Here is a 25,569-nt window from a genome sequence, read left to right on the forward strand (position 1 = left end):
TTGCTTGTTTTCTTTGGTGAGGGTGGAAGAAAACAATAGGGTTATATTTTAGATGACGCACAAATGGGCCACGGGAGATGTCAGGTTAGCAAAGCTACCACTTACCCAACGGTGGAAGGAGAGGGGCTTCATAGAGATTTAATGGATTATTATTCACATCAAGAATTGCTTTATCAGATTGTCTTATGCCATCCAGTGAGATGGGCACCAAAATCTAATAGAGATAGATAGATAGATGATAGATAGATAGATAGATAGATATCTATCTGATATCTATCTGACAGACAGATAGATAATGATGGGTGGGTGGGTGGGTGGGTGGATGGATGGATGGATGGATGGATGGATGGATGGATGGATAGATGATAAATAGATAGATAGATAGATAGATAGATAGATAGATAGATAGATAGATAGATAGATGATAGATAGATAGATAGATAGATAAATCTACTGAATCTTCCCCAAGGACCTGGGATAGGCAGCTATTGCTGTTTAATAATATTAAAGGTATTGTTGCAGGATGTGAGCTGTCCAAGTAAGCTGTCCAAGTAAGGCAGCCTTTTGCAATTGATTGATGCGATTTTGTCAATTCCATTGGTTTTCACCCAAGGTGTCACATGGCCAGAGATTTAGACTGGATTTGGAATTTTTAGCCAGCTATCAAGCCTTTCCCAAGGACCTGTGATAGGCAGACGTTTGATGGAATTAGAGGTATCTTCGCAGCATATCAGCTGTTCCAAGTAAAGCTGCCTTTTGGAATTGACAGCTAGGGTTTTTAGCAATGCTGATGGTGTTCAAGTGGTGCTCCAGATGGTGCTCTGATTTACCTGGGAGGGCTGACATCAATCTTGAACAGCTGAAGGAACAAATGTCTCGCTGCCACTTTTAAAGGCTTGGTTCATTAAGGTTTCCTAAATTTCTTGCTTGTCGATCGAAAGGTCGGCAGTTCAGCGGTTCGAATCCCTAGTGCCGTGTAACAGGGTGAGCTCCCGTGTCCCAGCTTCTGACAACCTAGCAGTTTGAAAGCAGGTAAAAAATGCAAGTAGAAAAATAGGGACCACCTTTGGTGGGACGGTAATGGCGTTCCGTGCGCCTTTGGTGTTGAGTCATGCTGGCCACATGACCACGAAGATGTCTTCGGCCAATGCTGGCTCTTCGGCTTTGAAACGGAGATGAGCACCGCCTCCTAGAATCAGGAATGACCAGGACATATGTGCGAGGGGAACCTTTACCTTTTCTTTTCTCTGAACATTAAGCCACTGGGGGCTCCTGCCTCTCTTCTCTCTTTCCCAGCATATCTTCCCCAAGGCTTCTACACATTTCATTACATATATGCTTCATTTATTTATTTGTATCTCAGCTTATTGTTTTTACAAATATCTCAAGGTGGCGAACATATCCAACAGTCCTTCCTCCTCGCATTTCTCCCTACAACAGCAACCTTGTGGGGTGAGTGGGGCTGAGAAAGAGTGACTGGCCCGTAGTCATGGCTAAGATAGGACTAGAACTCACAGTCTCCCATTTTCTAACCTGGTGCCTTAACTATTGGCTCAAGGCTATGTTTTCCCAGCTCTAAGGTGCTGCATAATTGCTGCATCATGAGAAAGATCTTGAAAAAGTGATGCGTTGGAATTGTGATATGGGGGGAAATGGCTGAGAATTCCATGGACTTCATGAAGAATCAAAAATTCAGTACTAGAAGAAATAAATCAAGAATGTTCACTAGTAACACTAATAGCAATATCCTGAGTATTGTGAACAGACAATGGAAAGGCAGGAATAATTGGAGAAGACCTTTGTCTTACTCCATTTAAGGCAGGGGTCAGCAACCTGCGGCTCTGGAGCCGCATGTGGCTCTTTCACCCCTCTGCTGCGGCTCCCTGTCACTCAAAATATGCATCACAACCGCCAATGTGCGACACCCGCCTACACACTATTTATTGAGCTTTTCAACCCTCGGTAGGCCAACCAAGGATAAATCCAAGAAAAGAAAAGTTTCAGAAGAAAACAGAACATTTCATTCAACTGCATATGCTTGTTTTGTGGCTGCTCAAGAAATAGTCAGGCACGGGAAGGGTTTTGTGCCTCCCGGTGTTTTCTTTTCTGTGGGAAATGGGTCCAAATGGCTCTTTGAGTGTTTAAGGCAACATAAAAAGCGGCCAACAGAAGATAAAAGTGACTTCATACTATTTGTTGTGTCTCGTCCGCTTTCACCGCAGCCGGGGCCTTCTTATCTGCTTCCGAACGCTGAGGAATGTCCTAGTATGCCTCCCGGCCCCAGCCCTGGCTCCATGCCCAGACAGGCTGAGGAGGAAGAAGTACCTCCAGCCCCCAGCTCTGGCTCCATGCCCAGGCAAACGGAGCAACTAGACCCCTCCCCCTCCCCCACAGCATGTGAGCCTGAGGAAGGTCAATTGCCAACAGCTGCAGACTGGAGTGACCCTCGCTTCAGGAGAATTGATAGGCGGCGGCAACAGAAGGAAGGGAGGGGCAGGCCTGGATAAGTGCTGAGTCATGGAGCCACACCCCATGGCCTATATAAAGGATCTGCTTTCTGGCATTCTCTGAGTCAGGCAAAGTCTAAACATATCTTGCTGAAGTCACTTTCTGGTCTCCTGCCTGCCTTGAGAACTTTGCTAGGACTTTGGCAGAGCTGCAGAGGCACGCCTGATTCGGATTTCCCTGACCCGGCCGTCAGCGGAGGAGTGGGACACGACACTATTACAGATGACACCAATATGAGCTTGTACGAACTCAAAGAGGCAACTATTTATCCTTTTTGGTCTCTCTCTCTCTCTCTCTTTCTACACACACACAAACACACACCCACACACAAAACAAAGTATTCCTCGACTTACAATCATTCGTTTAGGGACTGCGCTAAAAAAAGTGACTGATGACCATTTTTCGCACTTATGACCTTTCCAGCGTCCCCATGGTCAGGTGATCAAAATTCAGGTGCTTGGTAACTAACTCCCATTTATGACAGTTGCACTGTCCCTGGTCATACGATCAGCTTTGGCCACCTTCTGAGAAGCAAAGGCAGCCAGATCTAATTAACAACACATGAGAAATAAATTCCCTTAACAACTGTGGCAAGAAAGGTTGTCACATGGGGCAAAGCTCACTTAACGAGTGTCTTGCTTAACAACAGAAATCTGGGGATCAGTTGTGGCCGTAAGACGAAAGCAATCCTGCTGAAAAAATCTCCATTAGATCCCAAAGGTTCAGGGGAGACTAAGTCCCTGAACAACAACAACACCAAATGAGTGAATAATTGTTGACATGAACACTACAGTTCGACGGGTGACTTCAAGAGCAGCTTTGAGACTCAGAACAAAAATATTTCCAGGGTGCCTCAGGCAGTGTGCTACTGTTGTTGGTAAATTTATTTATTTATTGCATTCATATTCATGCAGAAGGAGGTCCACTTCCTGGAGGTTTACAACATTACAACATTGTAAAGCAATATTATAATGTAACCAGCTGCGAAAAAAAATGGCAGGGAGATTAATAGGGAGATAAATTAATTTAACCATTTGAAAAGTGAACACCTAACAAACCGTATCAGAAAATGAAATTTTGGGACTCCCAAAGTGACCGCTGCCCACTTCCTAAATTTGATGCTCTCCATATCTGTCAGGGTACCTACCCATAATCCCCAGCCTTGGGATCCAAATGCCTGCAAGATGGGGAACCAAGATATCTGAATGGCATTGCTTGGGGAAAGCCTTGATTAGCTTTATCATCTTTGGAATCTTCCTTTGATGAGAAGGTGAAATATTATTCATTGCTTACATTGATCTCCATATATTTGCATAATGAGTTGCTAATTGATTTGATATTGAAGATAAGAAGGATGATACATTGTGTAGTTCATTGTTTCTCCCCACATTAAGCGAGGTTGGATGTTGAGTAAGCATTCCTTGGGGTAGAACCGAAGCTACGGGTAGAATTCCCACTTTGCATTTGGGTAAATTTCCAAAGGTGACACAATGGAAACTGTTCTTTGATTCACAAAGGAAAACTGTGCTAATCTCTGTCTTGCACATGCTCAAAACTTACCTTCCGTTGCAAAAGAGGTTTCTAGTTTTGTATCTTGCTCTTAAAGGTAAAGGTAAAGGTTCCCCTCACACATATGTGCTAGTCATTCCGGACTCTAGGGGGCGGTGCTCATCTCCATTTCAAAGCCGAAGAGCCAGCACTGTCCAGAGACGTCTCCGTGGTCATGTGGCCGGCATGACTCAACGCCAAAGGCGCACGGAACGCTGTTCCCTTCCCACCAAAGGTGGTCCCTATTTTTCTACTTGCATTTTTTTTATGTGCTTTCGAACTGCTAGGTTGATAGAAGCTGGGACAAGTAACGGGAGCTCACCCCGTTATGTGGCACTAGGGATTCGAACTGCTGAACTGCCGACCTTTCGATTGACAAGTTCAGCGTCTTAGCCACTAAGCCACCGCATCCCTTGTAATCTTGTTCATACTGGGCTTCAAAATTTATTTTGAATTTTTTTCAGGTTACTTACAGCGACGCTGCGGCTGTAGTTGTTTTATGTCACATGTCTTTAAGACCCTCTAAAACTTTCCTGGCTACTCATATCACCCAGTTTGAAAGAAAGAAAAAAATCTCCCTGAAGTTGGATATTTTTTTAAGAAGAGGGGGTTAAACCTATTCTCCCAAACATCTGAAGGCAGAACAAGAAACAACAGAGAGAAACTAATCAAGGAGAGAAGCAATCTAGAACTAAGGAGAAACTTCCTGACAGTGAGATCAGTTAATCAGTGGAACAGCTTGCCTCCAGAAGTTGTGAATGCTCCAACACTGGAGGTTTTAAAGAAGAGATTGGACAGCCATTTAGAATAGAATTTTTATTGGCCAAGTGTGATTGGACACACAAGGAATTTGTCTTGGTGCATATGCTCTCAGTGTACATAAAAGAAAAGATACGTTCATCAAGGTACAACATTTACAACACAACTCCTTAAAGAAATGTTCCTTAATTTTTAGCAGATGGTCTCGTGAGTAGGAAATCCGTAGTGAGTCACAGAGAACAATTAGAAATAAAGAAACAATTAGAGAGCATTTCACCGAGGCAGCCTTCGTCAGCGCCATCTTGGAATGAAATTCCAAGATGGCGCCGACTTGGAATGCCATCTTGGAATTTGTCTGAAATGGTATAGGGTTAGGGTTAGGGTGATGGCTAACCTTTTTGCTATTGCATGCCAAAAGCGGGGGGGGAGTGCAGGGGGAATTGCGCGCACATGCCCACACCCATAATCCTATGGGTCCCGCCCCTGTGCATGCGCGCACGATCACCCCCCCCCCATGCTCCCTCCACTTTCAGCACGCAATGGCATGGTGGGCCCGGTAGGCCATTTTTCGCTCTCTTCAGGCGCCAGAACCTTTCTAGAAGGCTGGGGAGGGCGAAAACCGCCTCCCCACCCCAAAGGCCTTCCGGAGGTTGGAAATGGCCTGTTTGCTGACTTCCGGTGGAACCAGAAGTGCTGTTTTTCGCTCTCCAGAGCCTTTCTAGGAAGCTGGGGAGGGTGAAAATGGCCTTCCCCACCCCTCTGGAGGCCCTCCAGAGGCTGGAAATGGCCGGTTTGCCAACTTCCGGTCCCACCAATATGGCTGCACGTGCCACCTGTGCCATCACAGTTATAGGGCTTCCTGTTTGAGCAGGGGACAGGATGAGAAGACCTCCAAGGTCCCTTCCAACTCTGTTATTCTGTTATCCCACCTTTATTACTTTATAAGTAGTTCAAGGTGGTGAACATCCATAATATTCCTTTCCTTTTCTTTTTTCCCCCACACAACAACAACCAAGGGAGTTGAGTTGGGCTGAGAGTGAGGGACTGGCCCAAAGACTGTAGTAGACGAAAGGTCACAGAAGGAAAGAGAAGACTTATTCTTACTCTTAGCACTCAGCTACCTAATCCCCACCATGATCCAGTGCTGAGAATTTCCCAAAAAATTGACATTGGAAAAACGGAAATCAATTTTGGAAGCAAGTTCTTTTGCTCAAATTTGGTGAGAACATGGAGGGCAAAACACTTTGCATACATGTAAGTAGTCCTTGACTTATTTTATTTATTTCTATTTTTATTTATTTATTTGTCAAACGCAACAGTATATATAAGTATAAGCATGAAATAACCATTTATTTCATGCTTAACAACCGAGCTCAAAATTTCCATTGCTAAGCAAAGCAGTTGTTAAGACAATTGTGCTTCATTTTATGAGCTTTTTGTTTGCTACAGTTGTTAAGAACTGCAATTGCTAAGTGAACCATGTGGCTGTTAAGCAAATCTGACTTCCCTCATTGGCTTTTCTCGTTGGAAGCCAGCAGGGAAGGTCACAAGTGGCGATCACATGACCCCGGGATAGTGCAACTGTCATAGATCCATGCTGGTTCACAAGTGCCTGAATTTTGATCACGGGACCATGGGGATGCTGCAACAGTATGGAAACCAGTTGTGTTGAAGCAGGACCCCAATGCTTTATAATACAAGTGCTTTATGTTTATTTGTTAGGATTATAACAAGATGTATTAGAAATAGAAGTCGACATGTCACATAAAAGCAGAAGTATACCATTGGGCAGGTATGTGGTGTTGCAAGCTTTCAGGAAAGTGCAGAAATATTTCTACAAACTGTTCTTTGTAACCTGTTCCAGTAACTATGTGGCAAAGAGGGGGCATCGGGAGTAACATGTGTATCCAGAAGGTGTATGATAAGAGTAGACCATATATGGGCTTTTGTTTGTTTCAACCAATTAGGATAACTTCTTCTTTTTTCTTATGGCAATGTCTGTAACCAAAAGTATAAAAGATTGTTGTGTCTCGTCCGATCTCACCACAGCCGGGGCCTTCTTATCTGCTTCCGAACACGGAGGAATGTCCTAGTATGCCTCCCGGCCCCAGCCCTGGCTCCATGCCCAGACAGGCTGAAGAGGAGGAAGTATCTCCAGCCCCCAGCTCTGGCTCCATGCCCAGGCAAACGGAGCAACTAGACCCCTCCCCCTCCCCCACAGCATGTGAGCCGGAGGGAGGTCAATTGCCAACAGCTGCAGACTGGAGTGACCCTCGCGTCAGAAGACTTGATAGACGGAGGCAACAGAAGGAAGGGAGGGGCAGGCCTGGATAAGTGCTGAGTCATGGAGCCACACCCCATGGCCTATATAAAGGACCTGCTTTCTGGCATTCTCTGAGTCAGGCAAAGTCTAAACATATCTTGCTGAAGTCACTTTCTGGTCTCCTGCCTGCCCTGAGGACTTTGCTAGGACTTTGGCAGAGCTGCAGAGGCACGCCTGATTCGGATTTCCCTGACCCGGCCGTCAGCGGAGGAGTGGGACACGACAAAGATTATGCTTAAGCCTTGCTCGAGGCTCAGACCTTTGGTTTCCACATGAGTGGGGGTCTGTGTCCTATTTGCGCAAATAATAAATTAATTCTTGTTTCTCAAATCCTTCGTGGTATTGTCTCCTCGCTTTAAGACGTAAGTTTTCTACAACAGTGTCACTTTTTTCGTTGCTGTTGTAACTTCAAACGGTCACTAAATGAATGGTTGTAAGCAGTGGCGGGATTCAGCCAGTTCTCTCCAGATTGGACGAACTGGTAGCAGCGACTGCAGGAGGCTCTGCCCACCCGCCCGGATGTAATGCACGAGCACTGCACATTCATTTTTTTTATTTATTTTTTTTAATTTATTTTGTCAAAAACAACAATATATATAAGTATAAGCATGAAATAAACACACAACATGAATACAACCAAAGGGATCATTAGGACAGGAACGGTAGGCACGCTGGTGCTCTTATGCACGTCCCTTACAGACCTCTTAGGAATAGGGTGAGGTCAACAGTAGACAGTCTTAGGTTAAAGTTTTGGGAATTTTGGGGTGAGACCACAGAGTCAGGTAGTGCATTCCAGGCGTTAACAACTCTGTTACTGAAGTCATATTTTCTACAATCGAGATTGGAGCGGTTCACTTTAAGTTTAAATTTACTGTGTGTTCCTGTATTGTTGTGGTTGAAGCTGAAGTAGTCTTCGACAGGAAGGACATTGTAGCAGATGATGTAGCAGATGTAGCACATGCTCAGAAAAGTGTGGTTATGCGCAGAGGTGCTGCGTGCGAGTGAAGCTAGCGCGCACACGCGCTCACATTTGCAAACCGGTAGGGAAGGTAAGTGAATCCCACCTCTGGTTGTAAGTGAGGATTACCTGTAATCTCCTGAGGTCTACATCAGATTACTTATAATTAAAAGTATCTATAAGAATAAAATAATTTCATGGTAACCTACCCTAATATGATGCCTTCAAGGTGACTTGAAACTACTACACAAAACATCCTCCAGTGAGGATGCTTGGTTTATAGCAGGGTTGTCCAAACCTGGCAGATTTAAGATTTGTGGATTTCAACTAAAAAAGAGGCTAAAACATATGAAGATCGGTTGCAGGAACTGGGTATGTCTAGTTTAATGAAAAGAAGGACCAGGGGAGACATGAATATGAATGAATGAATGAATATTTTAATTTGTATACCGCCCTTCTCCCGAAGGACTCAGGGCGGTGAACAGGCAAATAAAATACAGATACACACAATAGTTAAAAACATCCCTTAAAAAACTAATTTAAATTTGCCCAAATGTTAAAATAACACACTCCCCCATAAAATTACAAAACTTTAAAAACCCATCAAATCCAATTAAAATTCAAAGTTAAAAATCAAGCTAGTTCAGCCATGCGAAATAAATAAGTTTTAAGTTCGCGGCGAAAGGTCCTAAGGTCAGGTAATTGCCGAAGTCCGAGGGGAAGTTCATTCCACAGGGTCGGAGCCCCCACAGAGAAGGCCCTCCCCCTGGGGGCCGCCAGTCGACACTGTTTGGCTGACGGCACCCTGACGAGTCCCACTCTGTGGGAGCGCACCGGACGATGGGAGATAGAGGCCGGCAGTAGACGGTCCCGTAGATAGCCCAGTCCTAAGCCATGGAGCGCTTTAAAGGTGGTAACCAATACCTTGAAGCGCACCCGGAAAACAACAGGTAGCCAGTGCAGTCTGCGCAGGATAGGTGTTATGTGGGAGCTCCGAACCGCTCCCTCAATAACCCGCGCAGCCGCATTCTGAACTAGCTGAAGTCTCCGGGTACTCTTCAAGGGGAGCCCCATGTAGAGAGCATTGCAGTAGTCCAGGCGAGAGGTAACGAGAGCATGAGTGACTGTGCATAAGGCATCCCGGCCCAGGAAGGGACACAGCTGGCGGATCAGGCGAACCTGATAAAAAGCTCTCCTGGAGACGGTCGCCAAATGATCTTCAAAGGACAACCGACCATCCAGGAGCACGCCCAAGTTGCGTACCTTCTCCATCGGGGCCAATGACTCACCCCCGACAGACAGCCGCATCTGCAGCTGACTGTACCGAGGTGCCGGCATCCACATGATAGCAGTGTTCCAATATCTCAGGGGTTGCCACAAAGAAGAGGGAGTCAAGCTATTCTCCAAAGCACCTGAGGGTAGAACAAGAAGCAATGGGTGGAAACTAATCAAGGAGAGAATCAATTTAGAACTAAGGAGAAATTTCCTGACAGTTAGAACAATCAATTAGTGGAACAACTTGCCTCCAGAAGTTGTGAATGCTCCAATAGTGGAAATTTTTAAGAAGATGTTGGATAACCATTTGTCTGAAATGGTGTAGGGTTTCCTGCCTGGGCAGGGGGTTGGACTAGAAGACCTCCAAGGTCCCTTCCAACCCTGTTGTTGTTGTTGTTGTTGTTGTTGTTGTTGTTATTATTATTATTATTATTATTATTATTATTATTATTATTGTTATTATTACTCCATGGCTGGCTGAGGAATTCTGGGAATTGAAGTTCACAAGTCTTAAAGTTGCCAAGTATGGAGACCCTTGGTTTATACAGGCAGTCTTCGACTTATGACCACAATTGAGCCCAAAATTTCGGCTGTTAAGTGAGACATTTGTGAAGTGAGTTTTGCCCCATTTTACGACCTTTCTTGCCTGAGTTATTAAGTGAATCACCGCAGTTGATAAGTTAGTGACTTGGTTGTTAAGTGAATCTGGCTTCCCCATTGGTTTTGCTAATCAGAAGGTCGCCAAAGGGGATCACGTGACCCCGGGACACTGCAACCGTCATAAGTATGAACCCGTTGCCAAGCATCTGAATTTTGATCACATGATGATGGGGAGGCTGCCAAGGTCATAACTGTGAAAAGCGGTCATAAGTCCCTTTTTTCAGTGTTGATGTAACTTTGAATGGTCACTAAATGAACTGTTGTAAATCGAGGACTACCTGTACTATGGATTTTATCCACAGATTTACCTTAATCTTTTTGTTTGTTTGTTATACAGGTAGTCCTTGACTTACAACTACAACTGGGGCCAGTATTTCCATTGCTAAGCAAGATGGTTTTAAAGTGAGTCGTGCCATTTTTTTACAATCTTTTTTTGCTGCAGTTGTTAAGCAAACTCCCTGCATGTGTTAAGTGAATCACACGGTGATTGAGCGAATCTGGCTTCCCCTAATATAGCTTTTTGGAAGCTGGCTGGGAAGGTTGCAAATAGCGATCACATGACCCCTCCCCCCCCCCCAGGATGCAGCAACCCAATACATGCCGATGGCCAAGAGCCCAAATTTTGATCATGTGACCATGGAGGGGCTGTAACAGTTGTAAGTACGAGGATCAGACATAGCTCATTTTTTTTTCATTGGCATTGTAACTTTGAATGGTCGTTAAACAAATGGTTGTAACTTGTAAGCAGTGGTGGGTTTCAAAATTTTTAACTACCAGTTCTGTGGGTGTGGCTTGGTGGGCGTGGCTTGGTGGGCACGGCAGGGGAAGGATACCGTAAAATCTCCATTCCCACCCCACTCCAAGGGAAAATCCCCATTTCCTCCCGATCAGCTGGGACTCGGGAGGCAGAGAATAGATGTGGGGAGGCCAGTCAGAATTTTTACTACCGGTTCTCCGAACTACTCAAAATTTCCGCTACCGGTTCTCCAGAACTGGTCAGAACCCGCTGAAACCCACCTCTGGTTGTAAGTCAAGGACTATCTATATCTCAAAGCTAATGTCCCAGGAGGGAAAAAAACTCAAAAGTGGTGATGGGACAGACATTAGCTAGATCAGGGATGTCAAACTCAAGGCCTGTGGATCTGGCCTGCAGGGTGCTTAGATCTGGCCCATGGGGCCACCCTGGAAACTGTTAGATCCGATGATGGAAGAGACGGACACAGCTCTTTCAGTAACAACAGCTCTTTATTAGTAGACCAGTACAACCCAACAGAGTGCTAGTATGGCAGCGTCCTCTTTTATAGAGGGCTGCCAGACAGCTTAACCAATGAAATTCAAGTACTTTCCTGCCTTTCTGGAGGACCTGAGTGAAAACTATAGCACACTCCTTAAATGGTACATAACAGAAACAGCAAGGGACCAGCCCACGGTGCCTCTGCCAGCGAAAACAGAGCTCTGTTTTTGCTGGCAGAAGGTTGCAGGAAGCTGCCACAGCCAGAAACGGAACCCAATTTCACTAGGCAGAGCTTTCGGCCCACCACAGGCACCCCCGACACAAGTGACATCAAGTTGGCCACACTCACCCTGGCCACACACGCCTGCCCCCCCCCCCGCGAGGTCAAACACAACCCTGATGTGGCCCTAAATGAAATAGTTTGACACCCCTAAGTTAGACGAACTACTCTGAAGACATTATGGAACATTTGGATACAACTAAAACCAGGGGTGAGATTCAAAAATGTTAGCAAGGGGTTCTCTGCCTGGTTACTGGGTGGGTGTGGCCATGGGGCTGTTTTTGACCTCCCCAGGCTCCGGAGGCTTTCTTCAGGCCTAGGGGAGGGTGAAAACAGCCTCCCCGGACTCCGGAAGCCCTCCAGAGGCTGGAAACAGGCCCATTTCCAGAATTCTGGTACTTCTGGTAGGCCCGCTTTTCACCCTCCCCAGGCTCTGGAAGCTCTCCTCGAACCTTCAGGAGGGCAAAAATGGCCTCCCCCGGGCTCCAGGGGCCTCTGGAATTTCCAGGAGGCCCTTTTTTTACCCTCCTGGAGCCTCCACGCAGGTGCTGCACTTTCTTAGCATCCAAAACAGGCCACGTGGAGACTCCTGGGAGGGGAGGAGCAGGGTGGGAGAGGTCCTTAAAACTACCAATTAAAATTTATATCCAGTTCTCCCGAACCGGTCCAAAACGTCTGAATCCCACCCCTGACTAGAACCTAAAGTTGTTTATGGAGATTCTAAGTCATCCAGGTCATAGTTATCTCTTTTTTTTTTAATAAAAGTTTTTATTTTTTCACAACAGAAAAAGAAAACGCATCAAACAGTTACAATGTGCTGAAGGGGTGTTTACATATCTTCTTGTGCAAACTCAAAATAAACTTCTCTTTCCTACATATATTTTATATTGTCTTTTCTAACATATCTTTGCTTCCAACCAATGGTAAAATAAATCCCATATTTTATAATATTGCTTATCTTCTTGTTCTCTAATTTCAAATGTCAGTTTACTCATCTCTGCACATTCCATCATCTTCCTAATTATTTCGTCTTGCAAAGGTAATTTCTCATTTTTCCAATTTTTAGCAAACACAATCCTAGCTGCTGTAATAATATTCACAATCAGATATTTTATATCTCTAGTATATATCTCAGGTATAATTCCCAACAGAAAGACTTCTGGCTTAAAATCTATGTGTTTTTTTAATCATTTTCTCCAACCACGTGTGTATTTAAGTCCAATATCTTTTCACTTTAACACATGTCCACCAAGGACATAGTTATCTCAAAGATGCTTTTTTTATCAAAGGCAACTGGACTGGGTTTTGTTCCTTGAGGAAGAAGAAGAAAACATTTCACTTCTCATTCAAAAAACTTTCATCCGTTGTGACTGGATGGTGGAGGGATGGAAGGATAGGTTCTGACAGGATGGTGGAGAGGTAGTGGAAGGATTGAAGTCAGCCAGGGGTGAAATGCTCCCAGTTCAGACCGGATCGCCCGATCCAATAGCGATGGCGGCGGGAAAGCTTTTTTCCTCTGGCGATCCTAGCTAAGTTGCCTGATCATCACAGGCTTTTAAAAGCCGAAGTGGTTATAGGAAAAATGCTTTTAAAAGTTAAAAAAAAAAAAAAAGTTGGTCACGCCCACCCAGTCATATTACCCCCTCCACCAAGCCACGCCCACAGAATCGGTAGTAACAAATTTTACATTTCATCCTTGAACTCAGCTGGTTGTTAGCGTTCTTTCTGAGAGCCGTTGAGGCCACTTGGGGGTTTATCTGTGCCCTCCGGGTAGAAGTCTATGGAGATTCTCAGTCATCCAGGTCATGGTTGTCCCAAAGGTGCTTTTTCAAGAGGCAACTGGACTTTCTCATTTTTCTTTGAAGATGTTTCGCTTCTCATCCAAGAAGCTGAAGAAGCCAGAAAGTCCAGTTGACTCTTGAAAAAGAACCTTTGGGACCTGAGGGTAGAACTTAAGAAGGTGCCTTCAGTGGAGCTGGACCACTAGAACCAACCATGCCCACAACTAACTGATAGGGTAGGGACCCATTGAAGTTTCAAAGGAGAGCTTTCAGCCTATAGCTGTAGTTACTGCCTTCTGGAGGAGCTCTAGCATGAAGCTCCGCAATCATATGCCCTTGTGTCCACCCACACTTATTGCAACGTCCAAAGTTGTACTTAGGGTGGCTACGCTGCGGTCCAAGGCAGCTTCGTTTTCCAAGCCTTCTTCATGGGTGTGTGATCTCTTGATCTTCAGATAATCTCCGTGTTTGATCCAAATTAATTAACTTCGTTTTTGCAATCACAGAAAAATAGCTCCCTTTGTGATTTGGCAAGCTCTGCTGAGGTCCGTAGGAGTTTATCTCTCTTTATAACTCCCCTGATAGGACAAATCAAGAAGAACATTTAGAATGATCTGGCTTGTATTACGCCAATCCTGAGAAGATGGCTGATTCCAAACTGAAAAACAAGGTGTAGATTTTGCACAAAGGTTTGGGACAAAATCTCCTTCAAGCCAAGGTTGACTGAGCATGCAGATCTGTCCATGTACTTGTAGAGCTACCTGTATGTAGACGCTGAGTATCCTTCCTTCTTTTGACTCCCCAGCATAACCTACAGACCTGAAATTCCCTGATAAAATCCCAGCCAAATACTAGCCCTCCTTATCTTCAAAACTCAGACAAAGTCTAGTTAAGTTTTACCAGCTGCTGAGGCACCTTATAGTTTGAAAATGTCCTGTTTCATTGGTCTCTTCTGCCAGAAACCTGTCTTTTCATTTACTCTCAGGGGTGAAATTCTCCCGGTTCGGACGATGGCAGCAGGTGGTTCGGAGAACTGGTAGCAAAAATCCCTGCCCCTCCCCCGCCTATGCCCAGCTGAGCCACGCGATCATCAGAGGGTTTTTTTTTTTACTTTTAAAAGCATTTTTTCTACCACCGAAAAAATGCTTTTAAAAGTAAAAAAAAAAAGTCTCTGATGATCGCGTGGCTCAGCTGGGATCACCAGAACCCAGATCACCAGAACCCTTTAGAAGCATTTTTTCCTGCAGTCTCTTTGGCCAAAGAGGTTGTAGAAAAAATTCTTTTAAAAGTAAAAAAAAAAATAATGTTGGCCACACCCACCCAGTCATATTACCATCCCCCCCACCAAGCCACGCCCACAGAACCAGTAGTAACAAATTTTACATTTCACTCCTGCTCCACCTGAAGTCAGAGCAGTTTGGGAAGGATTATTTTGGCTACAATTGAATGAAAGGGATTAACCCCAAATAAAAAGTCAAGGTAGTCCTCGACTTACAACAGTTCATTTAGTGACCATTCAAAGTTACAAAATCACTGAAAAGAGTGATTTTATGACTGTTGTAGCATCCCCAAGGTTATGTGATCAAAATTCAGATACTTGGCAACTGGTTCATATTTATGACGGTTCCAGTGTCCCGGGGTCATGTGATCCAGTGGTGAAATCCTCCACGGATTGCCACCGGTTCGCTGCCCACGTAGGCCAAAAAGCACATAGTGCACGCATGCACATTATACACCAAATGCATGCTGCATGCGCATGCATGCAAAGTGCATGCCAAATGTGCGCTTCGCGTGGAAAAAGAAGGCTTAAGAAGGTAAGTAGAACAGCAAGTGGGGGAACAGCTGTGCGAATATAAATTGAGCAGCACAGCTGATTGTCGGAAATACCAGTTCGTACGAACCGGTAGCTTCTTTTTACTACCAGTTTGCCTGAACTGGTAGGTTTTTTTTACTACCGGTTCGCCCGAATCAGTAGTTTTTATCACTACTGGTTTGCCTGAACCGGTGCGAACCGGTAGCATTTCATCCCGATGTGATCCCCTGGTGTGAGCTTCTGACAAGCAATCAATGGGGAAGCCTGATTCATTTAACAACCATATTACTAAATTAACAATTTAACAATTTTGGCAAGAAAGGTCTTAAAATGGGGCAAAACAACAACTATCTGATTTAGCCACAGAAATTTTGGACTCAATTGTGGTCGTAAGTGGAGGACTACCTGTATTGTGTATTGGTGGTTGAGCTCGAAAACCTCCAAGGTCCCTACCAACTCTGTTACTCTATTACTCTGCTATTCCTTTGAACAAAAAGTGAATAGAAGGAACAATTCAACAACCACGGTGACATTTTCCAGAGATATCACCTAAAGCCCTGCAATTATGCATTAAAACAGAAGTTGGGCAACTTTCTTTGCTAATCTTCCACAGATAGCATGGTTTATGAGTCATCGCTAAATGGTTCCTATCTTGATTGGCAGCAGGCAAGCCACTTTGGCAATGAAGCCTGAGCATCCATTTCGGTTGATCTGCATGTAGGCAGTGAGTGTGAGCTTGATGCCACTGATCTTATTCAGCCCTGGATTTGGGCTGTGCTCTCAAAAAGATATTGTCACTGACTAAAAAGGATGAAATGCAGAAGAGATGGGTGGATTGGGAAACGTTCTGTGCTAGTGCCAGCAGAACACTGCCAGCCGCCCACCTGGAAAAGGGACCAAAAATAAATGAATTTCATCAATCTAAGGGGCACAGAAATATTTTTTTAAAATCTTTGTAAAACTTGTGTGTGTGTGTTTGTGTATTGGGAACCAGACTAGAAAAAAGTCAGGTAAAGTTTTCCCCGCACATATGTGCTAGTTGTTCCCGACTCTATGGGGCGGTGCTCATCTCTGTTTCTAAACTGAAGAGCCAGCGCTGTCCGAAGACATATCCATGGTCATGTGGCCGGCATGACTCAACGCCAAAGGCTCACGGAACACTGTTACCTTCCCACCAAAGGTGGTCCCTATTTTTCTACTTGCATTTTTTACGTGCTTTCGAACTGCTAGGTTGGCAGAAGCTGGGACAAGTAACAGGACCTCAACCCATTACGCGGCACTAGGGACTCGAACTGCTGAGCTGCCGACCTTCTAATTGACAAGCTCAACGTCTTAGCCACTGAGCCACCGCATCCCTGAAAATAGAGTAGAATTTCAGAAAAAAGAAGAGGGGGGGGGAAGAGGGAGACCTTCCCTTAACCTACTGACTTTCCAACAGGCAAGGATGGATAAGAAATTCTACCAAATTCTTTAAAAGAAGAGAGAGACGTTCCTAGTGGAACCATGAATGCATGTGAATTCTAGATACTCATTTTCCAAATTATACGATTTGGTTTGCTTTATATTTAAAAAAAAGATTTTAAAAAAACTCGCACCGATGATGTTACCTAGTTTGGGTAATGAAACATCTGCAAGAAAACAAGCAAGCTCTGAGAGCACCAAGGAGCCCTCCTTCTAAACAGGAAGAAGCATGTGAAGGCATTAATTAATTAACTGAAAATGCCAAAAAAAAAAATGGACACGCTAGACAAGCTACACCTTTTGCTTTTAGAAAACATACTTGCTGGGGTGAGAGGGAGAAAGTGCCCTGATAGCTGAAGAAAAGGCTGGGCTAAAATGTGTAGGAATATACTTGTCAACTTGCCTAAACTGTATGGCCAAATGAACTTCAAATAGTTGGGTAGAAGTCCCAGTGGATACTTCTCAGTCTCAGTCAAATGCGAGCATTACCTGTCTCTGTAGGCTGAAACATAAAAGGAAAAGTCATCAGGATTCAGGTGTGTCTACACATAAATTTTTTCCTGTGCTTTTATTCTTTATAGTCTGTTTATTTTACAGCACTATTAATGTCAATGTCTTTAACCTTCATTTTAAAATGTTGTAAATGACTGCAGGAAAATTCTGTTTGGCAAAACTGCATATGCAGAGTGTGAAAATAAAGTAATGAAATAATCCTTATGAAGATGCGTAAGGGAGAACAAAAAAATAATGCAAGAGACCTTGGAAGTCTTCTAGTCCAGGGGTCTCCAACCTTGGCAACTTTAAGCCTGGAGGACTTCAACTCCCAGAATTCCCCAGCCAGCTTTGCTGGGAGTTGAATTCCACCAGGCTTAAAGTTGCCAAGGTTGGAGACCCCTGTCCTAGTCCAACCCTCTGCCCATGGAGGAGAGCCTATACCAGTGATGGCTAAGCTTCTCCAGACTGAGTGCCCAAAGCACACACATGCGCCCGAACCCCCAAAATGCAATGCACGTGTGGCCACCAACATGCGCCCTGTCCCCTTGCATATGCACGGCAGAGACCCAAAGACCAGCTGGCTGGTGGGAGCTGAACTGGGGTGACGGCTCATGTGCCGTCAGAGAGGGTGCTGAGTGCCACCTCTGGTAGGCATGCCATAGGTTCACCATCATGGTCCTATACCATTCTGGACAAATGGCAGTCCTGTTTCTTCTTGAAAATCTTCAGCAGGGGTGAAATCTACTTACTTTCGTTACTGGCTCGGAAGTCCACACACCGCGCCCACGCATCTCATGCGCAGAAGGTAAAAAGCACATTGCTTCCTGGTTAAAATCAGGAAGTAATGACACCTGGGTGGCGGGTCTCACCGGTGGTTCAGCAGTCGCTACCGGATCACAAAACCACCGGCCACGATAGCTACCGAATCGCAAGATCCGGTAAGAACCGGGAGCATTTCACCCTGATTTTCAGTGATTTTCATGGTTAGATGGTCGACGATGAGTGACAGGCTCATCATTTTATAACTTGACTTGTTTGGATACTTTTGCTTGCAATATTTATATATTCATTGTCCAGTTTGATTCCAGGATGGATTATAAAATCTTAAGAGACAGGATCTTCCCTCTATAAAATCTATAAACGTATTTTATAAGATGGGGTTTGTCATCCCAGGAGGCCTTTGGCTTCATTTCCAAAACCTCCCCAAGCCAGTTGTTTGGGTTGTGGGAAAAATCTCCCTTGCCATTTTTCCAAACGTTTTCTTTCAGGTGCAGAAGAGGCCTCTGTTTTTCTACCTCTTTCTCAGGTTGCTTGGCAAGAACCTTGCCCTGAGTGTTTTGTAGTTGGAGATGAGATTGTTTTCACTCATCTCTTTTGCAAAAGCCTGGTGGCTCTTCCCCCATTAACTCCTGCGGTCGTTTCAACTCTTCTGCCCTCCACTTTTTGCAACCGCCGCATCGAAAAAAAGCAGGACCTAAATTATGTCATCATTTCCTTGGGAATCCTACCCTGCCTATCCCACCTGTATACATTTTTTTTTCCTGGAGCAACTGCTCATTGCTCTTTAATTCCAACAATAGCAATTTAATGCTTTTTATCTGATGGAAAGCACTCCCATCTCTAGGGCCTCCTTTCAACAGCAGCACAGCGGGGAGAATAATAATAAATCTCAGCCAGCCACGGAAAAGATCCCACCCCTGCTAAAAGCAGAGACCGAAGGAACTAGCCCAACAAGAAGGATGACTGTCGCTGGAGGAATTTGGGAGGATAAATCAGCGAGCAGCACTGCTAAAGCAGCAGAATCTTATTGCTGCTTTCAAAGCAAAAACTTCGTGGGCCTCGTTTCTCTGCTAGGTGTTCCACAGTTGTGTGTTAGGACTGCATCTCTCAGAATACCCTTTGTCCATGATGACTGAAATCAAGAAGCAAATTAATAAGTACGTAGCCCTAATATTAATGGTTACACCATATGCCATGCATGTCGGTTTTCCTAACCACCAGCTACAAGAATCAATCATGACTTGGTTTTCATTTCATCAGAACAGAAATGGAAGGGACCTTGGAGGTCTTCTAGTCCAGGGGTCTCCAACCTTGGCAACTTTAAGACTTGTGGACTTCAACTCCCAGAGTTCCTCAGCCAGTTTTGCTAGCTGAGGAACTCTGGGAGTTGAAGTCCACAAGTCTTAAAGTTGCCAAGGTTGGAGACCCCTGTTCTAGTCCAACCCCTTGCTCAAGCAGGACATCCTATACCCTTTGACATTCCCTGTGCTGGCCTGCGTGCCGGAAGTGGCAGGCGAAACCATCTCGCGAGATATGCGTGGCCCCGCTGGTCTTCGTGCGCATGGGGCCCCCGACACCCAGAAGAGTGGTGGTGTATCGCGCATGCGTGAGCTGGCACCCAAACACCCGGATACCGGCATGGAAGCGCGCCCAACAAACAGCTGGCTATCCCATGTGCGCGCAACATCAACCTGGAAGTTTAGGTGCTGGTCTGCACATGTGTGCCGGAACACCTCTCTTCGAGGTTCTGCCGCTCCTGCGTGTGCGACCGCCAGCTGACCAGTGCGCGTGTGATCACTGGAACGCGGAAGGGGAGCCTGCGAGGCCACACATTCTTCGTGGGACGGTTTCGCGTGCCGTGCCATGGGTTCACTGACATTGTCCTATACCATTTCAGACAAATGGTTGTCTAGTCTTTCCTGGAAAAAACCTCCAGTTATGAAGCACCTAGAACTTCTGACAGCACATGATTAATCAATCATGTGATTAATCATATCTGAGGGCACATGATTAATCAATTAGTTTAATTCTTATTGCAGGATCCAATCTGGGTCAGTCACTGGGGCCAAAGGTTTTGTCTTCTGAGCTTTCAGACTTGTTTTGGAACCTATCCTCAGAGATCTTCTCGCTCACTGGAATGTAGAGAGAAATTCCCTAAGGATGAGTTTGAAAGCTCGGAAGATGAAACCTCTGGTGGTCCTGGTGACCGACCCAGGTTGGGTCCTGCAACATTATCCTGGGACACGTATATTCCCCTTCATTCGTCACTTTTGATGGTCATTCACTTATTTACCATTCTCCAATCCGTGCGTCTCAATCTCAGCAGCAGGAAGATGCGTGGACTATAAGCCAGAATTCCCCAGCCAGCATTGTAGGAAGTTAGAACCTACCCCTCTCGTAGAAGAATGAAATATTTTAGGAAATATTAAAAAGGCAGCATATACAGTATTTCCCTGGATGAGAAATGGAGAAACAGGTTGTAAAGACAAAGCAGGTCCCACCTTCCTACCTCCCCACCACCACCTTTGTCAATGGACCATCATCTACAACACAATAGGACCCATCTAGCAACAGAAACTCCACACATGACACCTGGGGAGATTACATCAGGCAGCAAGGCTAGCTAAGACCCCCCCACTCCCTGGGAGTCTGACAACCAATCAGGACACTCTTCCTGTGCCCAGGGAGTTCAAAGCTCAGAGAAGGCATAAAACCAAGGCACGCTCAGCACCTCGTCCCTTTTTCTGTTCAGGAACTCAAACCATGTGGTCCTGTCCACCATTAAACCATCTTTCCAAGCAGTCTCCATGTTTCCAGTGTCTTTTTCCCCACTTGGAACTGAACCCAGATGGACATTTCTTCCAACAGCATCTTAAAACTGCTGAGTTTGAGAAATGCAGACCCACGGTATTCAAGCTCTATTCTCTGGAACCCAGAACCTGGGAGAATCCTCCAGGGGTCCAACTTGACAGTTTCTGTTTACACCGCATGAAAACTGTTACAGGTACCCCTTGACTTACAACAGTTTGTTTAGTGACCGTTTGAAGTTACAACGGCACTGGGAAAAGGGACTTATGACCACTTTTCACACTTATGACCATTGCAGCATCTCCACGGTCATATGATTTTACGTTCAGATGCTTGACTCACATTTATGACGGTTACAGTGTCATGGCATCATGTGGTCCCCTTTTGCAATCTTCTGACAAGTAAAGTCGATGGGGAAACCAGATTCACTTAACAACCATGTTACTCATTGAACAACTACAGTGGCTCACTTAACAAATGTAGCCAAACAAAAAAAGGTCATAAAATGGGGTAAAACTCACTTAGCAAATTTCTCACTTAGCAACCTAAATTCTGGGCTCAGTTGTGGTTGTAAGTTGAGTACCATCCCGTATTGCAACCCGGAATTGTAACATTTTATTCAGATCCAATGCATTATATGAAACATATTAATGGGTTCTCACTGATTTTTTTTCACATTGAGAATAGTTTCTTGGGCATCTCACGTTTGACAAGTGGTGCCTTAGAGCTAAGGGAAGCTTCATTTGGGAGATGCAGATCTAATAAATTAACAAATTGGAATTTAATTTGTTCTAAATCAGGCTGACATTTGGACCAAATCATCATGCTGAGCTCCATTAATTTGATCATTCAATTTGTTTTGCAAATCTGGTCAATGAAACATCCTGAGTCAATGCCATTCGAAGAATCCCTATTAAGGTGAAAACCAGCCTCTTGAACATAGAACATAGAATAATAGGGTTGGAAGGGACCTTGAAGGTCTTCTAGTCCAACCCCTGCCCAGGGCAGGTGATCCTGTACAATTCCAGACAAATGCTTAATGACTGCAGGATTCACTAACTGCAGTGAATTATACCCAGCATGCACATTCCTGCTATATATTAGTTGGACTTCAATGTGTGGACTTCACCTCCCAGAGTTCCCCAGGCTGGCTGGGAAATTCTGGGAATTGAAGTTCAGACATCTTAAAGTAGCCAAGGTTGAGAAACACTGCTTTAAGTGAAATCTTAGGTGAAAGGATACCCCATCTCTTTATGGGGGAAAAAAAGAACATTTAATATACACAGCTGAGGGAGGAGAAATTTCTCTTTAGAGGCCTCCTGCCTAGAGATCACATTCCCCAAATAGGTGTAACCAAAGTGATACATGGCCCAGGCATTTTAAACTAGTTTATTAATGCAGTTGGCAAGTGCTCGTCTATCTAATGAGCTTCCTGTCACTAATTGCTGTAGTTACCGTGTATTGTGTTTTTTTTTACTGTGCACAGGACTAATTCTATAATGCCCTGTTATCACAAGATAAAAGACAGCATTACAAAAAAACAGTGGGGGTAAATCAAGGAAATAATGACAAACCCAGTATCGGATGTACTAAGAATCATCTGATGCACTGGGAGTGTGTGTGTGTGTGTGTGTGTGTGTGTGTGTGTGTCAGAGCACAACAGCCAGAAGCGACTTCAGTTATTGTCGCATCTTGTGACCTGCCCTTATCTGAAGATAGCGAAAATCAAGGGGAAGAGGAGAAAGACAATATCAAGCAATGAAATTGATCCCACAGCAAGAGACAAGGGTCCAACACAATGAGACAGAATTAAAGGCATGTCAGAAGAGAGATGTTTGGGCAACTTTGCAAATTGCCCAGCGAAAGGGCATGGCATGGAAATTGGAGGAACTGAGTGCCACTTCATGGGGGTACCACAAAAGCGTCCTTTTCCACTAGGTCAGGGCCCGGCTGGCAGGTCTTGTGGAGTGAGTTGCTCCAATAAATGATAAACCGGGTTTCCTTCCCCCCCCCCCACCAAGTTTTCAGGTTGGATGGGAACTCTTCTGGGATGTTTGTCCTAATGGGGTAAATTTAGTAAAGTGGTGCTTGAAATGTTCAAGGAATCCTAAGGCAGGGGTCTCCAACCTTGGTCCCTTTAAGACTTGTGGACTTCAACTCCCAGAGTCCCTCAGCCAGCAAAGCTTTGCTGGCTGAGGGACTCTGGGAGTTGAAGTCCACAAGTCATAAAGGGACCAAGGTTGGAGACACCTGTCCTAAGGGATTCAGCACTGAGACAATTGCCAACTTTGAAATTTGCTGATTTGCACTTGTGGGTTTATTGGCTTGTGGCTTCACCTGCTGTTAGCCTTGGAAGGTAGTCCAGACCAGGACTTCAACTTCTGGGAGTTGAAGTCCTCCAGGCTTAAAGTTGCCAAGGTTGGAGACCCCTGGTCCGGACAAACACAGCCAGGAAGATGACCCCCACTGGTGGGATTCAGCCGGTTCGGCCAAACCGGTTGTTAAATTGCTGTCTGGCCCCACCCCTCCGTGCCGCACCCCTTCCAGGAGTTCCCATGTGCCCCGTTTTAACTCCCAGGTAAGTGCAGGGAGGCCTACTAGGCCCAAAATGGGGCACAGGGGAGTGCTGTGCGCCCGCCCCCCCCCCGGACCCATTTTTGCTCCCAGGAGGATGCAGGAGGGTGAGTGCTGCCTGTTACACCCCCTAGCCACGCTCATCATGGCCACGCCCACCCAGCCGGTCATTAGGGCAGTGAACCGGTTATTAAATTATTTGAATCCCACCATTGGATGAACCCTATTGTTAGCGTAAGGCTACATTAACAGAATCTTGCAAGACTACGAGTATTTCTCCTCTCCTTTTCCCTTTCCTCTCCAGAAAAGTAGAGAGGGTCCCTTCTGAAACGTTTTCCCATTTTTCCCTCTTTCTGTGGGCTGGGATACCTTTTACACCAATTGTCTGGTTTGTGCCTCCTTCTTCTGTCTTCCAAGGCCACTCCCACATGCCAATACATTTCACAGAGATATCAGGTCTCCACAAGGAGATCACTGCTTGTCTTGCACAGGGCTCTCAGGGCACACCCTCATTCACCCAAGCCACTGTACCTCTGGGGTGGCTTCCTCCAGCACTTGCAACAGCTAGAAGAAGCTTCTTGGTGCATCGTTTGTGTTTACGAGCTGCGAATGGGCTGCCCTGCCCTGCTTCACAAAGCAGCTCGGGGCGGTGGAATGGGGGAAACATGTTTTCAAAGCTTTGTACAGATCTAAGAAATGTGATCATTTTGCTTCTCCGTGATTTGATAAGGGAGGAAGATCTTAGATCTTTGGGAAGAGAAGGGTTGCTATATATCCCACTTGTCCGACATGGGAGTGGCATTTTAAAAATACGTTGTACGTCAGCAAGCCTGCTTTGAAAGTAAAACTACCATTGTAAAGCAGTGGTTTTTTTTTTTCAAATTTGGCAACTTTAAAGATGGGTGGACTTCATGTCCCAGAATTCCCCAGCCAGTATGGATGGACTTCAACTCCTAGAGAATTCTGGGACTTGAAGTCCACCCATCTTACGGCGCCACCAAATCTTATGTGCACAGAGAACTGGGATGCTCATCTCCCTAGCTCAGGGGTCTGCAACCTTAAACACTCAAAGAGCCATTTGGATCCGTTTCCCACAGAAAAGAAAACACCGGGAGCCACAAAACCTGGGTGGGTGTGGCCAACTCAATGTCACTCACTTCCACCAGTCACATGACCCCCTTGCCACACCTACCCAACTGGTCATTAGGGCAGTGAACCGGTTGTTAAAAAACATTGGGAACCACAAAATCCTTTTGACATCTCTTTCTCCCTCCCTCCCTCCCTCCCTCCCCTGTCTCTCTCTCCCTCTCCCCCCACCCCGCTCTCTCTCTGTATCTCTCTACATCTCTCTCCCACTCTCTCTTTATCTCTCTGTCTCTGCCCTGGCCACTTCTCCATCTCCAACTGTCGCCCTTACTTTCTCAGGCCAGGCGAAGAGTGACAGAGAAGGGAGGGTGAGGGACGGGGCCAGCCAGTTGTGGGATCACCTGACAGGGAGCCACAACAGAGGGCCCAAAGAGCCACATGCAGCTCCGGAGCCGCAGGCTGCTGACACCCGCCCTAGCCACTCCTCCCCATCTCAATAAATAAATAAATTCAACATCTTCTATCCATTCCCAATAGGATCAGGGTGTTGCCGATGTTTGCTGCTCATTTCCAGGACCATATTATAATCCCACGATCATGCAATGAATAGAGTAATTCCAAATTACGGAAGCGTCAGTTTATTATGTTATGCAATGTGCTTCCGCTTGTATGCAGATTGCTTTTGTCAAAAAACAAAACAGTGAAGGCAACCAAACAACTCTTGAGTTTTTAATTAAGTTGTTTATTAATCTCAGAACTTTCCTTGGTTTCGTTAAACAGCCTGATTGGTCAGGCTAACCAAAAGCTTGCGAGATCCGCCTGTACTTTACTGACTAGTAAATGGCTTCCATCCCACTCCTCCTTCACACGCAGTGGTGCAACCACAGTGCTCACATGGCAGCCAACGATATTTGTGAAAGTGCCAAGTTGAAATATTCTCCTGCAATTTTTTTTTTTTTTTGGTCCTTAATCTCATTCCATTTGGAGAAGATGAATTTGCTTGGAATGTTATATGTTTAAAGGAGAAGAAAGCTTTAGTGAGCCTTTCACAGACAGCATCAGAGGTGGGTTTCAGCAGATTCTGACCAGTTCTGGAGAACCGGTAGCAGAAATTTTGGGTAGTTCAGAGAACCGGTAGTAAAAATTCTGACTGGCCCCGCCCCCATCTATTCTCTGCCTCCCGAGTCCCAGCTGATTGGGAGGAAATGGGGATTTTGCAGTAACCT

Source organism: Ahaetulla prasina, chromosome 10, assembly GCF_028640845.1.
Source record: "Ahaetulla prasina isolate Xishuangbanna chromosome 10, ASM2864084v1, whole genome shotgun sequence".
Taxonomy (NCBI): domain Eukaryota; kingdom Metazoa; phylum Chordata; class Lepidosauria; order Squamata; family Colubridae; genus Ahaetulla; species Ahaetulla prasina.